Genomic DNA, 21,402 nt, shown 5'->3' on the forward strand with positions numbered 1-21,402 from the left:
AATCCCACCTCTACTGGTCTATTTAGTGAGAAATCTCACCAAAATAGAGAAAATATACCTTTGATTCCTAAAGCTGAGTATATCCACTGTGATTAGAATCTTTTATTTCAACCGCTATGTACTTCAGAAGGGCTTTTCTAAAGTAGTTGCACCTATAAAAATATAAATGAAATAAAATATAACCTTGGCATTTATAAATTATATACGGTTTTGGGGCTCAGAGTTGTGTTACAAAATACAAAATTGGCCAAACTCACCCTAGATTTCCTATTGAGAGCATGCCATTATATTAGTTAAACATCTTCGCCAGTAACAATCCAAATCTATAGGAATAAAGTAAAAACAAGAGGGATGCCCTGTTAATATCCATGACCCGAATCTCGTTCTAAGTCTACCGTTCTTAACTGATAGAGTAACTTAGCAGATAGATAGGAGCCTTCACTTATCTCCGACCGCCCGGGTACGATAAATCCTGATAGCGGTGTTTGCTAGAGTTCCGTGTTATTTAAAGATTGCCTTAACCAATCATTGTTTGCCGTAAATTCCCGGGCCAAAAGTTTCAATCGAGTACACGTGTGTACTCGGACCTGTTCTCTCTCTGGTCCGCCTATATCAATTGTATCCGGTTATTTTCATAAGATATCCGCTTCCGTCTCTATCTCTAAAAGATGGGCCGACCGGCAAATAATATCCGGTCATGTGACCCTCTGTTTACGTTTAGTACGGCTATGTTTTAGCGTAATGAAAATAAACACGCGTTTACCTAAACAGCGATCTGATAGGTCAACATTTTTGTCAGCACTTCGTTAATAGGTTGTAATACCCTTTTGCCATTACTACTCATTATTCACTATTTCCAAGATAGCGATGTTGAGGAAACATCGATCCTGCTATGAAAAACATTAACATAATATGACATACGATATAGAATGTTGTCCCATCCTGATAACCATTACAAATAAGACGGTTGTCTACGTTATATCCCGATTAGTTTACAATGTATATGCATATAATACCATTGTGTCACTCTGTGAATCACTCATTGTGCCTCAATCTTACATCATTTATTATATATTGCATCTTAGAGAGTACAAACTTTTGTTAGTTATGGATTACACGGGTTCCTTAATTGCATATGTTAAATTCTAGTATCCAATTTTTACATTTGCACAAAACATTATGACCACAAATTAAATAGAATGATCAACATAATCACTTAAGACCTAATGTATAAATTATAATGTGCACAAGGATTGAGTAGCCAATGTTCAACAGTAACTTAAATGTTGCATACTTCAGCCTGTGTACTACTTCATGCATTATTACATAAAATAATGCTGTTCAGAATCAATGTTAAGACCATACTTCATGGTACGACATTTAATTATCCATCTTGCCTCTGACTGACGGATTTTTTGTTCTCAATCCCCGCCTCTGACATGATGTGGTATCTTCTGAATACCATGAAATTGGAAATTCTAATTAGAACTGTGTTCCTTCTCCATATGTGAGTACAATGGGGATTTTGCATCGCCATTTATGATGGCCCTCCTGTGTTCCTGTATCCTAGTTTTTAACGGTCTTTTAGTGCTTCCTATATATACTTTTGTACAGTTACATATAATAGCATAAACAACCCCTGTGCTATTACAATTTATGAATTCATTAATCCAGAATTTTTTGTTACTATTGTACTGAAAAGTCTTAATTTTATTCATTCCATGTGCACATACTATGCACGAACCACAGACATAAAAGCCTTTAGGTTGAGGTGGAAGCCAATCTTGTGTCCTTGGAATTATTGGGCGTACGTAATTGGTTGAAATCTTATCCCTGACAGTGGGGCTTTTTTTGAAAATTAACCGGGGCCTTTCATCTAGTTCAGCTGCCAAACCTGGCACGCCTTTGAGTAGTGCCCAGTTCCTGCCCAGTGCTTGTCTAATTTTGTCTTTTTGTATACAATATGTGGTTATAAAGGCAGGTCTTTGTTTATTCATTTGTTTCTTTTTTGGAATTAAAGTGGTTTGTCTACTAATTTTAGATATCTTCTCTCTTGCTCGTGTTAAATCCTTATTCGCATAACCTCTCCTACCTAGTCTTTCCTGCAATTTGTCCAACTCCCTAGTGTAATCCTCCTCACTACTACAATTCCTTCTTACTCAAACCATTTCACCATAAGGTATACTTGAGATGACTGCTTGTGGGTGAAAACTGTCTGCCCTTAAAATAGAATTAGTGGCAGTCTCTTTTCTATACAATTTACTCCTTATGTGATCCCCTTCTGTCGTTAGTGTTACATCTAAGTATTCTATACTTGATGGACTTTGATTCATCGTCAATCTTACATTAAAATCATTCTCATTGAGATGATTCAGATAGTCATTCAGTTCATCGGAAGTGCCTCTCCATATTAGTAAAATGTCGTTGATGAATCTGGCCTAAAATACTACCAGATCCATCCATTTGCTTGCTCTACGACTCCAGGCATGCTCCCTCTCATACCAGCCCATGAATAGGTTGGCATAAGAGGGAGAAAACCTAGAACCCATCGCTGTGCCCCTAGTCTGATGAAACCACTCATCTTCGAATAAAAAATAGTTGTTATTTAGAATTAATAGACTAATTTCTATCAACATTTTAGAATGATGTCTAAGACTTGCACTTCTGCTGCTAAGGAAATGTTGCAAAGCTTCTATTCCTTTATCTGTGTTAATGCAAGTGTATAAACCTACCACATCAAGTGTGGCCAAAATCATACCTTCTTCCCATTTGAAATCATTTAGTTTATTCAAAATGTCGGTAGTGTCCCTCACATACGAGGGTAAATTCACCACCAAAGGTTTTAAAAAACCATCCACGAATTCAGAAAGGTGTTCGGTGGCACTACCGATGCTGGAGACTATAGGTCTTCCCGGCGGATTCTCCCTGCACTTATGAATTTTGGGTAGCGTGTATAGAAAAGGAGACATAGGGTGGGTGACGTTAAGATACTTGTACTCCGACGCATCTATCAAGCCTTCTTCCTTCCAAACAAACAAATGTTCTGATATGATTCTTGTGACTTCTTTCATAGGATTTCCTCCTATTTTTTTGTAACACTGAGTATCACTTAATTGAGTACGTATTTCAGCTATGTAGTTTGATTTATTCATAACCACGATATTTCCACCCTTGTCTGCTTCCCTAATTATGATGGATGTATCATTTTTAAGATCTATTAGGGCTTTTCTTTCCAACTGGGACAAATTGTCTATGTTGTTCCTTTTTTTTTTGATTTATCCTGCAGTTTATGGAACTCATCTAAAGTTTTTGTCATAAATAAATCTATTGCTAGAAATTGGCTGCCATGGGGAATAAACTTAGACTTACTACGTAATCCATTTGTACAGTGATAATCTGTATCTATATTACACAGATCAGCTACATCGTCAAGGTTCAAACCCATTTCACCTGATAAAGTCATCAATAAATGAATATTCTGTAACTCTGCTATTGTCATTTCAGAATTTTTATTTGTTATTTTTTTCTGTACATTTGCATCCAAAAGTGAAAAGAAACTTTTTAGTTTTAAATTTCTGCAAAACTTAAACAGATCAATTTCAAGATTAGTGTAATCACAATTATTAACAGGACAATACTTCAGACCTTTTCTTAATACAGATAACTCATATTCATTCAAGCATCTGTCTGACAAATTGACGACTTCCAATTCTCCCCCAGTAGTCTGATCTGAGTCTAGTTCAACCCTGGTAGTCTGGTCTAAGTCTGATTCTTGGGTCTGTTTTGACTTCTGGTGCCCATCCTGGTATTTGTGGGATTTCCTCCTCCCCCTTCTACTGCTCCCGTATACTTTCTCCGACCTTTCTTTATTATTTTCAGTTCGTCGCAAAAAGAAGAGTTAGTTTTGGGGGTACCACCCACTGCCCCTGCTACTGAATCATCAATAGAGGAAATGCTAGAACTGCTATAATTAGTCGAAGTACTTAGATCCCCTGGTTGTGTTGTCCCAGTTGCCTGATGTGGTTTAGTTTTGGATTTGGTCACCTCATCATACCCACGGGCAAACGTGAAAATCCTTCCTTCATTGTAATCTCGCTCGTCCCTTTTAAGTTTACTCAATTTTTTGTCCTTGATTTGTAATTGATGTCTGTTAATGACATCCTTTAAGATTAAATAATTTTTGTCTGGTTGCTCCGGTAAATCCATATCCTTAAATTCTTTCTCTAAATCACTGATTTGTTGTCTTAATTTTTCTATCTTCCTCTCAGAGTTCTTTATAAGGATGTTCATCATGGTAAAGGATGACGCATACAAATTTTTCTCCCATTCCTTTAAATGATCATCCTCTAATTTATTTATTTATTTGCAAGCTTGTAACGCTCTGGGAATCGACTCCCGAAGGAGTATCTCCACGCCTTTGGCAGCATCTGAGAAACAGAAATGGCCCAGACAAGTCACTTGATTACCAACCGAGACATCTAATAATTGAAGAGGAAGGTTTTTAGCTTTTTCCTAAAGGGAAGGTGTTCCCTACATACTCTAATTTCCTTCGGAAGTTCATTCCATAGCTTGGGGTCGGCTACTGATAAGGCCCTTCCCCCTTTTCTTGTCTTCATGGCCCTAGGGACGCATAACAATTCTTGATCTCCCGATCTCAGGGATCTATAGGGGACGTATGGGATGAATTTTTCGGTTAGGTAGCCAGGACCTTTTCCAATGAGCCACTTATGGATGACGCAGCAGGCCTTAAACATCACCCTCTGTTTTACTGGAAGCCCATGGAGTTTAGCCAGTAACGGTTTTGAGGGAGTACGAGCCGGGACATTAAGAACTAATCGTGCAGCAGTATTTTGCACAACCTGCAGTCTGGCAAAGATCCCCTCAATGGCAGCTAGCAGCAAACCATTACAATAGTCCAGCCTGCTCAACACTAGCGACTGGACCAGTGTTTTCCTGGTGGTGTCAGGTAACAGGGGAAATACTCTTCGGAGAAGCCCAATAGCATGGAAACAGGAGCTGACCACTTGATTGGCTTGTTGTTTTAGGGCAAGCTCCTGATCCAGCTTTACTCCCAGGTCTTTTACCACCACTTTGGGCTCAGGGAAGGGGCCAAGATCTTGAGGCCACCAGTCCGGAGTCCAAAGGCGTTTGGCTTCCCCAAAGAGCATGACCTCAGTCTTAGAGACGTTACACTGTAAAAAGTTTGCTGCCATCCAGTGTGCCACTTCTTTCATCCCCCGGGCAAAGGAGTCACGCACTTCAGGAGTCATGATTTTAAAGGGGAAGAGGAGTTGGGTATCATCCGCATATGATACGGGAATGAACCCATGGGATCTCATGATGTTAGCTAGAGGTGCCACGTAGATGTTAAATAACGTAGGGCTCAAACAAGAGCCCTGTGGCACCCCCTTAGAGATCCCCACCTCCTCTGATTGGTATGGTCCCAAAATGACTCTTTGAGTGCGTTTGGTGAAAAAGCTCATTAGCCAGGCCAGAGCCTTGCCTTCCAGACCGATGTCAACTAGTCTGGAGGTCATGATGTCATGTGACAGAGTGTCAAACGCCGCTGACAGATCTAAAAGTACCAGGACAACGGAATAACCCTTGTCATGTAACATATGAAGATCGTCAGCGACGGACAGCAAGGCAGTCTCAGTACTGTGCCTAGGCCTAAAGCCCGACTGAGAGGGATCAAGCCCCCCCGTGCTTTCAATGAATTTTGACAGATGCTGATTCACATATCTCTCAGTGAGCTTCCCTAAAAAAGGGAGAAGAGAGATCGGTCTCAGGTTTGTCAAATCAGTCCAAGGGATCGAATTGTTTTTCCGCAGGGGTCTCACCAGGGCCTGCTTCCAGTCTAAGGGGACTTCCCCAGTGCACAGGGATAGATTAACTATCTGTCGCATTCCTGCACCCAAATCATCCATCAAAAGTGGCATAATGCGGGCCGGGATGGTATCTGTAGGGCACCGGCTCTTTGTTTGAGTGATAAGAGCAGTCATCTCCTCCATAGAGATAGGTGGGAAATCGACGAGCTTACTTGCCTTGTTTTCTGCTGTCCTAGTATATGGCTGGACCAGACAGTCAGCTGTTGCTGTATTATTAGAGATGGAATTGGACATTAGTATCTTTGCATAAATACCTTCTATTTTCCTCACGAAAAACTGTGAAATATTGTCACAGAGTTCCTGGGACTCAATCCCCTCAGTGTCACAGGCAGTGGGCTTGGTAAAAGTCTGTAAAATTTGATACAAGACTTTCACGTTTGTACCAGCCGCTGATAATTGGTCTGCTATGTGTTGTTTCCGAGCAGCTCGAATTGCTTTATGGTAGCTTCAAAGTCATCAAATGTAGGAAATATAAGTATGCGTAATCCTCGAGGTACTCTTTTTTGTTCCATATAATTTTTTTAAGTTACCCCATCCCACCACTTACTTAATTCAGATTTACGCAATCTCTCTAATTTTAGAAATTTGCCTCTGAGACTTACTTTTGTCACAGTTTTTTTACCTGTGGTACCATTGGGTTGCCGCATTTGAAAAACCTCCGCTGCTAACTTGTCTCTGTCGTCATCCATTATTACTTTATCCCTCGTGCTACCTTACCCTATCACAAGAATTTTTATTCAAAGGAAGGGGACGACGTAGGGTGTCCTTGGGTGCACTCTCAGGGATAGTTCAGATAAAGTGTATATGGTTGTACTACTACCAGTATTTAGGGCACCGTCCAACCCTATTCTAACCTACAATGTAATCAAAAAGATGAACTGGGAGTACATATATTTTCTAGAAATGACATTTAATCACAATTTTGTCCACATTTTTTAAATAATGCTATCATACTTTTAGATTTAAAGAAAATATATGCTTGATGGAGGGAGTCGCGGATGTTTAAAACACTTGGGACTATCGTGGATATTGGAAAGAGTTCGTTAGAAATAGGTCAAGGTGAGCTCTTATATTGATGTAATGGTTATATATCTAATAGATTCAACAAAAGTGATAATGGAATTGGTGGTCTATGTGATCCCGAATAGTAGAATATATATGACTAAAATTGTATAATGATATGTTATAAGATATTATCTGCCTTAAGTCTCCCTTTTTTGTTTAACGAGAGAAAACAAGAGAATATACAAGTTTATAATAAGAATTACCTGTCTGGCACCGTACGGTTGCTATTGTTAAATTAAAATGAGATCAATATTGTATTTGTTTATGGTTTATGTATAGGAAAAGTCACTTATATATATATATATATATTTTATGTTTATATTTCACAGCCCTGATGACGTCCTATATCCAGGACGAAACGCGTCGGCTGTAAAGGAAGGAAACATTTTTTTGCTGTAAAGAAAACATTGAACATATCAAGAACATTTGGATTATTTTGTGTGCTGTTTGATTAATCATTTTGTGGTGGACAAAATTGTGATTAAATGTAATTTCTAGAAAATATATGTACTCCCAGTTCATCTTTTTGATTACATTGTAGGTTAGAATAGGGTTGGACGGTGCCCTAAATACTGGTAGTAGTACAACCATATACACTTTATCTGAACTATCCCTGAGAGTGCACCCAAGGACACCCTACGTCGTCCCCTTCCTTTGAATAAAAGTGTCCAACGTAGTCTTAACAATCTGCCAAGAAGTTCTCTAAGAGGTATCACTCCATACAAACTATTGTTCGGTACTAGAATGAAAATCCAGAACTTAGATTGTCAGAGTTCAGTGGTAAAAGAAAAAGCCTTTGATATCAAAGATCGTTTGGCTGTTTTACAGGACTTAAATGAAACAAGAAGAAGTCTAAGTTACATAAAGTTAATGCCAACAGCCACTGAAGAAAAACCACCTGTCCCAGCAAGACCTGTCTGGATTCCAGAGATTGGGGAGAAAAGCAGTACCTGTCTTAGCTGTCAGCGGAACAAGATCAGTAGTACTACCGCCCCTTGCTGGTAAAAAGGAGAACAGAGTTGTATCCATCGACCTGGTAAAACCACAATCATGTGGCCAATAATAAGTAGTAGGCCCAGTGGACTCCCAAGAAGTAGCAGAAGACCAAACTTTGCTTGAATCCAAGAGGTTCAAACTGAGAGACTAATCAGTTTTGATAAACCTGCAGTAAACAAAAAAGGACTATGCAACAAAGCCATGGAACTTGTGCCTCTTGAAACCCAAATTGCAACAGTTCGTCAAGAAACACCTGTCTACAATGATGTAGCATTGGACTATACTAATGTGCCAAAGAAAGATCCAAAGACTAAAGAAAATCCGGAAGCAATTCCAACCATTGACAAAACTGCATCTGGCTACTTCATCAATTTAAATGACTTTTCTGATGATCCAAGTGAACATGAAGAAACGCCAGCCACAAAAACTTTCAAAGAAAAAGTGACTGAACTCTTTCATCAACTAAAAGAAACATATCTGATTTCGCCATGGATTGAATTTTGGATTGTGTTAGGTGTACTTTTCCTCCTGCTTTGGCTCATCATGGTTTTATGTTTGGGTAGATTTATTGATGGAAAATATAGTACAATGGACACAGCAAGTCAGAACATCAACTTGGTCCTAAAGCCTCACAGATCCTCTCACATCGAGAAAAGAGAACTGTCATCAGTAAACATCACAGCCAATCCAATACCCGGTGGGTTAGCATGGGACAAAACGGATTATGAAATCTATGGCCCGATTGAGCTGTTGAAATATCCACATCAATTCAAGGTTTCCTTAAGTGACTTTGTAACACCAAGTACTTTCTCTGATGATTGGGACTTTGAAAGTATTAATAATATGATGTCAGATTTAGTAATGTCAGCCAAATTCACAGAACATGATTATTTGCAGGGTTCATCAAACTATGAAGAAATGTACTCTTATAATCATTATGGTCATCACTATTTGCATAAATCTGCTCAACCTAGAAATGTTTTTACTTATAACCATGGGAACATTGTCCAACACCGCCAAAAGGCAGCTCGAAACCATTTTATGAGAAATTCAGATATTTCTCAGGGTTTAACACAAGTGATTCAGAAACGTTTTATTATAAAATGTTAAATAAGACAAGAATGAAAACAATGTTGACAAATACTAAATCGATTTATTCTGAAAAATGTTATGATAAAATGACTACATTTGGTTTTGAATTTTGGAAAAACAACATTGAAACAAAAACCATCTGCGGTACAAAAGACTGGCAGGTACAAGGTCTAGAAGCATTATTTAGAGCCTGCATGATCCCAGAACAGATAATATTCCTGAATGACACCATTCAACAAACAACCTGTCTTGGTTTAGGCAAGATAAAAGACTTAAACAAACCGTCTATTCCGAAGCCCATACCTGATAGTAATAGCACTACAGATGTGGAGATAGACGTATCCCATATTTTTCACCAACACAGAACAAAGAACAAATCCTGATTGGAAAAAATGGTTGATCTGGCCCAAAGACACAAATAACTGTCAAGATGGATGCCTGAACGAAATACAGGGGTTAAAACAGAACAGGCCAGACCCAAGATATTCCCAGAGACAACATCCAGGGGTAGTTACAACATACAGTGTAGGGAAACTATGCCTTGAATGGCTACAGAAATCCACACTGGCTGAAATTAAGCAACACTTGACTTTACTTAAAGACGGTGCTGACTTGCAAGATTTCATACTGGGACCTCGCAAACAGCGTCAAAAACGTTTCATATACGCCGGTATATACGCTGCTTACAACGAAGATTGAAAAGTAATGCAAATTGAAACTGCTGAAAAAATACGAGAAATTGATCGTATACATTTGGAAAAATCACTTTCTGTAGTGGACAATGGGTTAACGACTCTGTCCTCCAGAATTTATTCACTGGACAGCATTGTATCATCTGCTATTGATATAATAGAGCAGGACTTGCTAATGTTACAACATGGCCAGTCCCAATTGCGTTCTAGTGTACAACTTGGCTGGACGTTGCAAAACCTGCATTCAGGTTACGTGCCATGGCGTCTAATCAACATAACGTCATTATTTTCTATCTTTAACCTTACTGATAAACAAATCAGTTTGGCACAAAAAGGAGCAGACTATACGATTCTGAGCATTGGAAAACTTGAGAGATTACCATTGACAATGTCAGAGAGACCTGTCATTGAATGGATAATACATGGAATAATTACAATTCCGATAACAACTTTTCACTTTCAGTATTGCCAAAAGTATATACCAGCAGGCCTGTATGAAAGGTTGGGCAAAGGATACATCAAATCGACCTGGAATTTACCTTACACACATAAATGTTATAGTGAAAGGAAAAAATAAGTATTTCTTAGTGGTAAAAATTGTAAAAAATCACTAAGCGGTACACTTCTGTGTCAAGGTATTAACTTGCATGGAGCCTGCGAAGGTTCATTAAACAACCTTTCATGTCACCTGCACGGCACTCCTGCAACACAGATAAAGCCTTTTTTCAGACAGCTTTCCAACGGCAGCTATATTCTAATAAGTGACCACAGCTGTTGTGGCATGGTGCCAGGAAAAGCTTATCTCGTAACCGTTACTTCCAGGGCCATTTGCTGTATGCAAGTATTGTATCCAAACAGCAATCCAGACATGGAGGCAGCAATATGGCCTTCTTTGAATATCTCTTCTATTCGAATTGATACTTTAAGCAGAATGAAGTCTATTCTTTTACAGACAACTGTGCCTTTTACCTCGTCCAAAGAGACATATGATTTGCAAGTTGCAAGGACAGCGGCAGAGATACATACCCGATTATCAACAAATTGCCCTGTGCATTTCGTAGAAATGTTAGGTCAAATCTTAAACATGCCTGATACCAGTGGCATCGCACATGTATTTAAGACAATTTTTTCGGGACTGTTAGCACCCTTTGAAACAGTTCTGGGCATTTTCCCGAATTTTGTGCATTCTCTATTCGGCGGCCTGCCTCTTCTTTTGGGACTCGTAGCAGGAATTAAATTTTTGATCCTTCTGCTCCGATATGGCAAGCCAAGCCACAGACAAAACTCCAGCTACGATGGAAGAAACGATCCTAGCAATACGCTACCGAGACCGAATCACTAGAGTCCTCGGATTAGCCCAGCTAAGAGATCTGAATACAACCTGGTTTCTTTCATTCAGACCAATCTGGCAAGATTGCATCTTACCTGTGCTTCGATGTCTGCTATGCGGAGAAGAATGCGTGTTGGACGTCTGTCTTACACTACCATCAGCAGTACCAACGGATATCGATACTTTGCTTGATTCGGTAACGGCTCATGCATTGTGTTGTCCCCAGCGGCTACCTATTCTGATGACGGCATTCGTTGAGACTTCACCATTACGATTAGGTGGCGGTGAAAGACGAGATGAAAGCAGCACCACACAGGTACAACCTTCTGTGAGCATTGCTGATCCCGACATCGATGATAGCAATGATTCACACATATGCACTATTGCAGCTTTTTCAAACTTGGTCGAACTCTCACCTACTGTTGTAGATCAATTTTTCACAACCCTGTCTGATATGATGTTCTCTCCCAACAACGAGAATAACTTTTAATACAACGAGCACACAGCGTTCCCTGAACTCTGAATTCGGCCTTCAGTTTTTGATAAACAACCCTGCTGAAAACAATTGGAACTATTTTGTCCCCTGAAAGCAAAATTATTTTTTCCACTTCAAAAATATTTACCTCTTGTTTTTGGCACATGGTACTCTGCTTAAAGTAGTACTATTCTTAGAGAACAGAACTTCTATTTTTAAAGACACTAGAGACAATATTTTACCTCAGCCTCTAGCACATGTACAGTATTTTGTAAATATGTGATAAAATGGTCTCGACCTTCTTTTCTGTATTAAGAGCCATTTCATAAATGTAATTTTCGCAATTCATTCAGCCGATATTTATGTATGCATTTTCTGAATGATACACTGCTTGAAAAACGTACAGTATAAATACTCATTTTCGTGTATATACCATACACCATTTCGAATGCAATTTATGTATTTTGGGGTGAGTTGGAAAACACACATGCATCGTTATATGTTTAGTATTGCTTAGTATTTAGTAATGATGGACATTATACGTGGAGTGGGTGTTGTGAATGTATCTAGGACCCTAATTAAATATTCCTGATTCATGCCCCTATGTGGTTATAACAAAACATATCCTTATAAAGGCATAAGAATCATGTCCATATTTAGTCATAGCTATTGCAGTCCAAATACGGCAAGGCTACTCCTGTAGACTCCTAGAAAGTACAACGCGTTCTTTAAACAAACCAAGCCTCCAGCAGCCCGGGAATTCCCCCCTGCTTTTGTTTTGATTTGCACAAGAACTCTTGGAGTCCAGAAAGAACTGTAAGTTCTTAGTGACGTCTTATGTCCAACCTTACGTCAAACCCGGCACCTACCAGGTATAAATATACCGACGTTGCCTTAAGCAAACACACAGTGGTTTGGAGCAGAGCGGCTATCTACTTGCCCGATGCCCAGCTGATGCGTGTGCCGAAGGAAGCCGACCCTCCCATTTGACGCACTGAGAGAGACGCTGTCTTTTCTCTTGCCGAGATATCCAGCTCCGGTGTTTCCAGTCACCCTTGCGGGTTGATGGGAGATCGAGTCCTGAGAGAGAGACACAAGACCTCCATCATTCTAAAACCAAGGTACGGAGCTGATTAGATCCTTAGAGAATTCTTGAATCAGAATCTTGGCAAAAACCTAACTTAACTTAACGTATTAGGCTTAGGTCAGGTACACCGGGGTAGGCGTATCTTAGAAGCACCAGTTGAGTATGTTTAGTCAATGATTTTATGTATGTATATATTTTATCCGTTTTAAAGTATCATATGGCTCAGAAACCATATCAATGCTTTTACAGTATTATTTCATAATACTACTTTTACTGTACGCACTTTACTTCATGATAAGTATTGCAATTTTGGCAACTCACTTCTCTTGCATGAGAAAGAGGACTGCTCAATAAATAACACCTTTTATTGAAAACGCCCGTCTCTCTATTTCTCTGCACTCTGGTGAAACTAAGTATGCATGATTGACTGAGTGAAATAGCTGTCTAGTGTTTTCACACGACTCTAGAGATATACTCTTTATTCGGAGGGAGCAAAGTTGTCATGTTTATGCGGTTGTCAGAAACTAATCCCTTCTTGTCTAATTGGGAAAGTTAACTCATTCCTGAACATTCGAGAAAGTTTCTAGTGACCTCTGAGCTAGCTGGCAAACCTAATTAAGTCTAACATAGTCAGAAGAGACCTAGATGACCTCAGTCCTACGTCTAAACTATTGTTTATGTTATTCCAATGCGCAGAGCCTATCGGGAATATAGGAACTACACTACATTCCTTGCCCTCCCTAAGGCATCTATATGTAAAAGGAAGCGACCAAGCTTCATGGAGATAGGAACTGCAAAGAGGCTCGTATCTACCAATGCCAAAATACTTCATACAATTTTTAAACTCGCACAGAGGAAACGGTAGAGTTATTAACCCGTGGATAAGCCACGTTGCAGTAGTGGCCTCTGCCACAGAAAAAGGTAAGGATTCTAATTGTTCAATGTGTAACATGGAAAAAGAAGCATCCTTCATTAAAAGTAAACGTTGCTTATCGGTAAATTAAACGGGGCAAATAGAGAAGAGGTATTCATGTAATGCCATGGCACTTTTCCGGCCTTGAGAGTCTGCAGGGTCCAAGCAAACTGCAAAACAGAACGCAATTGATTTTTACCATGGTAAAAAACAGACACCTCATCTTGCACAATATCAACAACAGATGACACAATATTATCCAATGTGTAAATGCGGGAAGAAAGCTTGTTAATGCTATTATCTACAACTGCCAGCACTTTTTCTAAATTAGCTTGATCAATAGCCTTAAGGCGGGTAGCCGCCTCAATCTGGGATGTTTTCCAGAATTCGTTATAAACAGCATATATTCATCTTTTAGATCTACCTTTAGCCGGGCATTTTATAAAATCATTCATATCAGCATCGTCAGAAAGTTTAGATAAATGCTGTTTAACTGACACCAAGGTAGAATGTTTGAGCCAATTCTGACATAATTTGCCTACACAATAGGTAGATACAGAATGGTCACTTTCAATACGGGGATCTACCCTGACCTGTGTAAAGCCTGGAGCCAAACCCAAAAAAGGATGTTGGCACGAGTCAGCACTTCTGTGCCAGAGCAACCAGCCATTGGGATCCAAAGTGGATATGTTAAAAGAAGAATTTAGCAACAGAGTTTGCAACTCTCTGATCGAAAATTTAGTAGTATTACCCCAACCTGAATATTCTTCCAAATCAGGGAAGGAATGTGCATTTATTGTTTTAGAGGTAGCCAATTCAAAGCATGTTGTCTGTGAAATTGTAGAATTTAAAAACAACATATGATTCGGGATGAGACATGCGCGGTGCAAAGCCTCAGTGCCTTGCACCTGCCAACTTTTAGAATCCAAAACAGATTTAAGGTCAACTGTTTCCTTCCATAACTCTAGCCTCCAACAGGTAGCTGGTTTAGAAAGGACTTTGAGTACAATAATTTAGTATTGGTAAGTCTAACTTAGGACGTGGACATTTCAGTCATTTTAAAAAAAATGCATTGGGATTTGACTGATTAAAATCAGTAAAATAAGTGTACTTTTTCAAAAAGGAAGCTGAACTGCCTTGTATAGGAGCTGGACAATGGTCCCATTGTGTATAATTTACAGTATTCCTTCTGGTACTTGTTTTATGCAGGTAGTGATTGCCAACATGTTGATAGCAATATAAATCACCGTAATTAGCAGATTCTAAATATAAATCTTCAGCATCAAAGGCAGCATAATATTTCAAGTCAGAAAACAATGCTTCCATGGCCTGAACATCCCAATCATCAGAACGTATATTTTGTTTAACTATATCCCCCATATTAACTCTAATTATATTAGGGACATTTATAACGTCAGTGGGGCCATCAATCTGAAATTTAACAGCATCCCATACTATCCCATCCAGGACAGGCCAAGCAGTGATGTTAACAAAAGCCAAGTCTCTCTTCAATCCGTGTGCAGTATGCGAGGAGGAATGGGGTGCCAATGTTCCATTGAGATGTCGAATGCATGTTCTCTCTTCGACATACTGTCCATTGACGATATGGAAAAAATAAAACACAAAACCAATTGACATAAAAAGGAAAATTGAAAAAAGCACCAGCCAAATATATATCCAAGGGGGAATCAAAAAATGTTTTTTAAACAATATTGCATAAACAGTAATCCGTGAAGGCTTTCTTGATGTGTGTGAAACAGTGTCAAATGAAAATCTGGATTCTGTGGCCAAGCGAGTTTGTAAATCAGCCATTGATAAGTCAGTTGGGTAAGTGTAGTCAGTTTCATCAAGTTGAGTACCAGGCAATGTACTCAATAAAGGACTGAAATTGCAGGCATCTCGAGGACAACCTCAGGCTCAGGATTCGAAGCTGTGGCCAAAACAGAATTTCTCACAATCGAAGGACATGAGACTGCCGGTGTCATACTAAGAAGAATCGGCCACTCTGTGTATCTTGACATTGTCAATGGAGATATACCTGTTTTCCTTAAGACCTGGAAGTGGTGGTAAAATGACTGTTCTTGTGCCCTTCACACCAAGCACTGGAAATGGAGCTCGATAAGAGGGACCAAATTCTTTCTTGTTTTCGATCTTCTCCCGAACCAATTCACCAACTTGGGGTAGCCAGCCAACTACCGGGACCTGCAACGCATCATTCGAGGTGGAGGGCAAATGTTCCTTTGCAAGACTGTCTCTCGTCTCTTGTAGAGTCTTTAAAACATTGTAATGTTCATCTAAGTCAAAGGAGGCAGCAACAGCTGCCGAGTCTAGACCGTCAATGTCCGGTACATAAATCTTGATACCAAAGAGCATTTCGTATGGGGTCCGCCCACCCAGAGACCTTCTAGGGAGATTATTAAGAGCACACTGCACGCCATTGAGGTACCCCAGCCAGTTCCTACCAGTGCCTGTAACTCGAGCTGTCAAAGATTGCTTTAAGTCACGGTTCATTCGTTCCACAACACTTTTACCCTCAGGCCTGTATGGAGACGAAAACTTGACTTGGATCCCCAACAAAGTCATGGCATCCTTATATGCCTTAGAGGCGAAAGCAGGACCCTGATCTGAATGGAAAGTACCACAGGAAAAAATCCCTACAAAGACATGCAAATCTCTTATGACAGACCGTGAATCAGCGCTGCAGTGAGACCATACCCACACAAAGCGTGTGCATGAATCAACTGCTACTAAGACACACTTATACGCAGTATCAGAAGAAAAAGGACCGCAGTGATCTAAATAAACACATCCAAGTGGTTTATTAGATATGTACAACTATGTCTGTGGCGGACGCGCAGCAGTTGATGGCTTAATCTGCTGGCAAATGTCACATTGAAGGACATAATCACGCGTCTGTTTGTACAGTCCCCGCCACCAGAAACGCGGTTGTAACAGAGCCACAGTAGCCGAAACGCCGACATGCGCGGACGCAACTCCTTCATGGGCCGCTGTGAGCAGTGTGTGTCTGCGATCTGCGTTGGGAATCATTCTCTCCCCAACGTCAGGTATTTTCACATAATGAACTTTATCAGGACTTAAGTGGTATGAATATTTTGAAGGGAATCCCTTAGGAAAAATTTCTTCCCTTCTCAGTCGCAGCAACAGCTGCCAAGATATCATTATCAATCTTACTTTTGGACCGTGTAACCGCTGCAACAAAATATGTCGATACTGCTGATTTTGCTGCCTCATCGGCAAGCGAATTGCCAACAGTGTGGACTCCTACGCGCTGATGACCGAGAGTGTGAATTACAAACACGAGTGGCAACTGCTCTTTAAGCTCAGCCACTCGGACCGAGATCATTTTATGTTTTATTGTGCTACCCTTGGAATCACAAAAATCATTCTGAATCCAAAAGAAGAGGTTTTCATTGTAAGACTGGAAACAGTAGTAAGAATCACTCACAATAGGAGTAGTCACACTAGGATCAGCGTACTCCAATGCAAGTATCAGAGCACGAAGCTCTGCCAATTGTGCGGTGCAGTCCCCTAGAGTCTGCGTGTGCACGACTCTGGACTTGAACTCATCATTCACCATGGCCCCTACCACAATGGCGCAAGCGGAAACGTATGCGTGTTTAGAACCATGCGCAACCTGCACTGAACCATCAGTGTAAATGATACAATGGAAATCCTCCAAAGGTCGCACGGCCAATGGTGCTGGATGAACAAATTCATATTGCAAAAACTCCTGCGACTGTAAGGAGGCATCAAAAATAAACGTGACATCCGGGGATGTCAATGATGCCGCCCATTGTATGCACCGTGGGTGCAAAGCTTTAGAATTTGGTACACTGGCTTTCGTCACTGCCTCTAATGCAGGAAACGGTGTAACAACCAACATGCGTTTTCCCTGTGACAGAGCACGTTCCTTAAGAATCGTCATCTGCACTGCCGTTAAGACTTTCTCCACAGTGGAAAATCGCATTTCAGCCAATGTGTACAAGTGTGACTTGTAAGCAATAGGTACTGTGTCTCCCTCGTTAAAAGTAAGGTACGTGAAACCCACCGCCCCAGGGATGATTCTTATCACCAGGTTGGTGTGGTTATTACAGATCAGCCTGCAAAGATTGCAGAATAGATGAGTGTTCTGGCAGCCAACACGATTTGGTAAAAGTAGGTTGTATCAAAGCATACAAAGGCTTGATACGCTGGGCATATTCAGGAATATAAGTATGCCCGAAATTCAAAAATCCCAGCAAAGACTGTAATTTTTTCAGACTTGTTGGAGCGCGCAGCTGTGGGCATTTCTCCAAGAAGTCTAAGTTACAGAAAGTTAATGCCAACAGCCACTGAAGAAAAACCACCTGTCCCAGCAAGACCTGTCTGGATTCCAGAGATTGGGGATCTAGTCAGAGAGAAGATCGCGGTGAAGAAGGAATTTGGGCCTTCTTACAGAAAAGCAGTACCTGTCTTAGCTGTCAGCGGAACAAGATCAGTAGTACTACCGCCCCTTGCTGGTAAAAAGGAGAACAGAGTTGTATCCATCGACCTGGTAAAACCACAATCATGTGGCCAATAATAAGTAGTAGGCCCAGTGGACTCCCAAGAAGTAGCAGACGACCAAACTTTGCTTGAATCCAAGAGGTTCAAACTGAGAGACTAATCAGTTTTGATAAACCTGCAGTAAACAAAAAAGGACTATGCAACAAAGCCATGGAACTTGTGCCTCTTGAAACCCAAATTGCAACAGTTCGTCAAGAAACACCTGTCTACAATGATGTAGCATTGGACTATACTAATGTGCCAAAGAAAGATCCAAAGACTAAAGAAAATCCGGAAGCAATTCCAACCATTGACAGAACTGCATCTGGCTACTTCATCAATTTAAATGACTTATCTGATGATCCAAGTGAACATGAAGAAACGCCAGCCACAAAAACTTTCAAAGAAAAAGTTACTGAACTCTTTCATCAACTAAAAGAAACCTATCTGATTTCGCCATGGATTGAATTTTGGATTGTGTTAGGTGTACTTTTCCTCCTGCTTTGGCTCATCATGGTTTTATGTTTGGGTAGATTTATTGATGAAAAATATAGTACAATGGACACAGCAAGTCAGAACATCAACTTGGTCCTAAAGCCTCACAGATCCTCTCACATCGAGAAAAGAGAACTGTCATCAGTAAACATCACAGCCAATCCAATACCCGGTGGGTTACCATGGGACAAAACGGATTATGAAATCTATGGCCCGATTGAGCTGTTGAAATATCCACATCAATTCAAAGTTTCCTTAAGTGACTTTGTAACACCAAGTACTTTCTCTGATGATTGGGACTTTGAAAATATTAATAATATGACGTCAGATTTAGTAATGTCAGCCAAATTCACAGAACATGATTATTTGCAGGGTTCATCAAACTATGAAGAAATGTACTCATATAATCATTATGGTCATCACTATTTGCATAAATCTGCTCAACCTAGAAATGTTTTTACTTATAACCAATGGGAACATTGTCCAACACCGCCAAAAGGCAGCTCGAAACCATTTTATGAGAAATTCAGATTTTTCTCAGGGTTTAACACAAGTGATTCAGAAACGTTTTATTTTAAAATGTTAAATAAGACAGGAATGAAAACAATGTTGACAAATACTAAATCGATTTATTCTGAAAAATGTTATGATAAAATGACTACATTTGGTTTTGAATTTTGGAAAAACAACATTGAAACAAAAACCATCTGCGGTACAAAAGACTCGCAGGTACAAGGTCTAGAAGCATTATTTAGAGCCTGCATGATCCCAGAACAGATAATATTCCTGAATGACACCATTCAACAAACAACCTGTCCTGGTTTAGCCAAGATAAAAGACTTAAACAAACCGTCTATTCCGAAGCCCATACCTGATAGTAATAGCACTACAGATGTGGAGATAGACGTATCCCATAATCTTCACCAACATAGAACAAAGAACAATTCCTGATTGGAAAAAATGGTTGATCTGGCCCAAAGACACAAATAACTGTCAAGATGGATTCCTGAACAAATTACAGGGGTTAAAACAGAACATTCCAGACCCAAGATATTCCCAGAGACAACATCCAGGGGTAGTTACAACATACAGTGTAGGGAAACTATGCCTTGAATGGCTACAGAAATCCACACTGGCTGAAATTAAGCAACACTTGACTTTACTTAAAGACGGTGCTGACTTGCGAGATTTCATACTGGGACCTCACAAACAGCGTCAAAAACGTATCATATACGCCGGTATATACGCTGCTTACAACGAAGATTGGAAAGTAATGCAAATTGAAACTGCTGAAAAAATACGAGAAATTGATCGTATAAATTTGGAAAAATCACTTTCTGTAGTGGACAATGGGTTAACGACTCTGTCCTCCAGAATTTATTCACTGGACAGCATTGTATCATCTGCTATTGATATAATAGAGCAGGACTTGCTAATGTTACAACATGGCCAGTCCCAATTGCGTTCTAGTGTACAACTTGGCTGGACGTTGCAAAACCTGCATTCAGGTTACGTGCCATGGCGTCTAATCAACATAACGTCATTATTTTCTATCTTTAACCTTACTGATAAACAAATCAGTTTGGCACAAAAGGGAGCAGACTATACGATTCTGAGCATTGGAAAACTTGAGAGATTACCATTGACAATGTCAGAGAGACCTGTCATTGAATGGATAATACATGGAATAATTACAATTCCGATAACAACTTTTCACTTTCAGTATTGCCAAAAGTATATACCAGCAGGCCTGTATGAAAGGTTGGGTAAAGGATACATCAAATCGACCTGGAATTTACCGTACACACATAAGTGTTATAGTGAAAGGAAAAAAGAAGTATTTCTTAGTGGTAAAAATTGTAAAAAATCACTAAGCGGTGCACTTCTGTGTCAAGGTATTACCTTGTATGGAGCCTGCGAAGGTTCATTAAACAACCTTTCATGTCACCTGCACGGCACTCCTGCAACACAGATAGAGCATTTTTTCAGACAGCTTTCCAACGGCAGCTATATTCTAATAAGTGACCACAGCTGTTGTAGCATGGTGCCAGGAAAAGCTTATCTCGTAACCGTTACTTCCAGGGCCATTTGCTGTATGCAAGTATTGTATCCAAACAGCAATCCAGACATGGAGGCAGCAATATGGCCTTCTTTGAATATCTCTTCTATTCGAATTGATACTTTAAGCAGAATGAAGTCTATTCTTTTACAGACAACTGTGCCTTTAACCTCGTCCAAAGAGACATATGATTTGCAAGTTGCAAGGACAGCGGCAGAGATACATACCCGATTATCAACAAATTGCCCCATGCATTTCGTAGAAATGTTAGGTCAAATCTTAAACATGTCTGATACCAGTGGCATCGCACATGTATTTAAGACAAATTTTTCGGGACTGTTAGCACCCTTTGAAACAGTTCTGGGCATTTTCCCGAATTTTGTGCATTCTCTAATCGGCGGCCTGCCTCTTCTTTTGGGACTCGTAGCAGGAATTACATTTTTGATCCTTCTGCTCCGATATGGAAAGCCAAGCCACAGACAAAACTCCAGCTACGATGGAAGAAACGATCCTAGCAATACGCTACCGAGACCGAATCACTAGAGTCCTCGGATTAACCCGGCTAAGAGATCTGAATACAACCTGGTTTCTTTCATTCAGACCAATCTGGCAAGATTGCATCTTACCTGTGCTTCGATGTCTGCTATGCAGAGAAGAATGCGTGTTGGACGTCTGTCTTACACTACCATCAGCAGTACAAACGGATATCGATACTTTGCTTGATTCGGTAACGGCTCATGTATTGTGTTGTCCCCAGCAGCTACC

The sequence above is a fragment of the Lissotriton helveticus genome, chromosome 3_1, assembly GCF_964261635.1.
Source record: "Lissotriton helveticus chromosome 3_1, aLisHel1.1, whole genome shotgun sequence".
Lineage (NCBI taxonomy): Eukaryota > Metazoa > Chordata > Amphibia > Caudata > Salamandridae > Lissotriton > Lissotriton helveticus.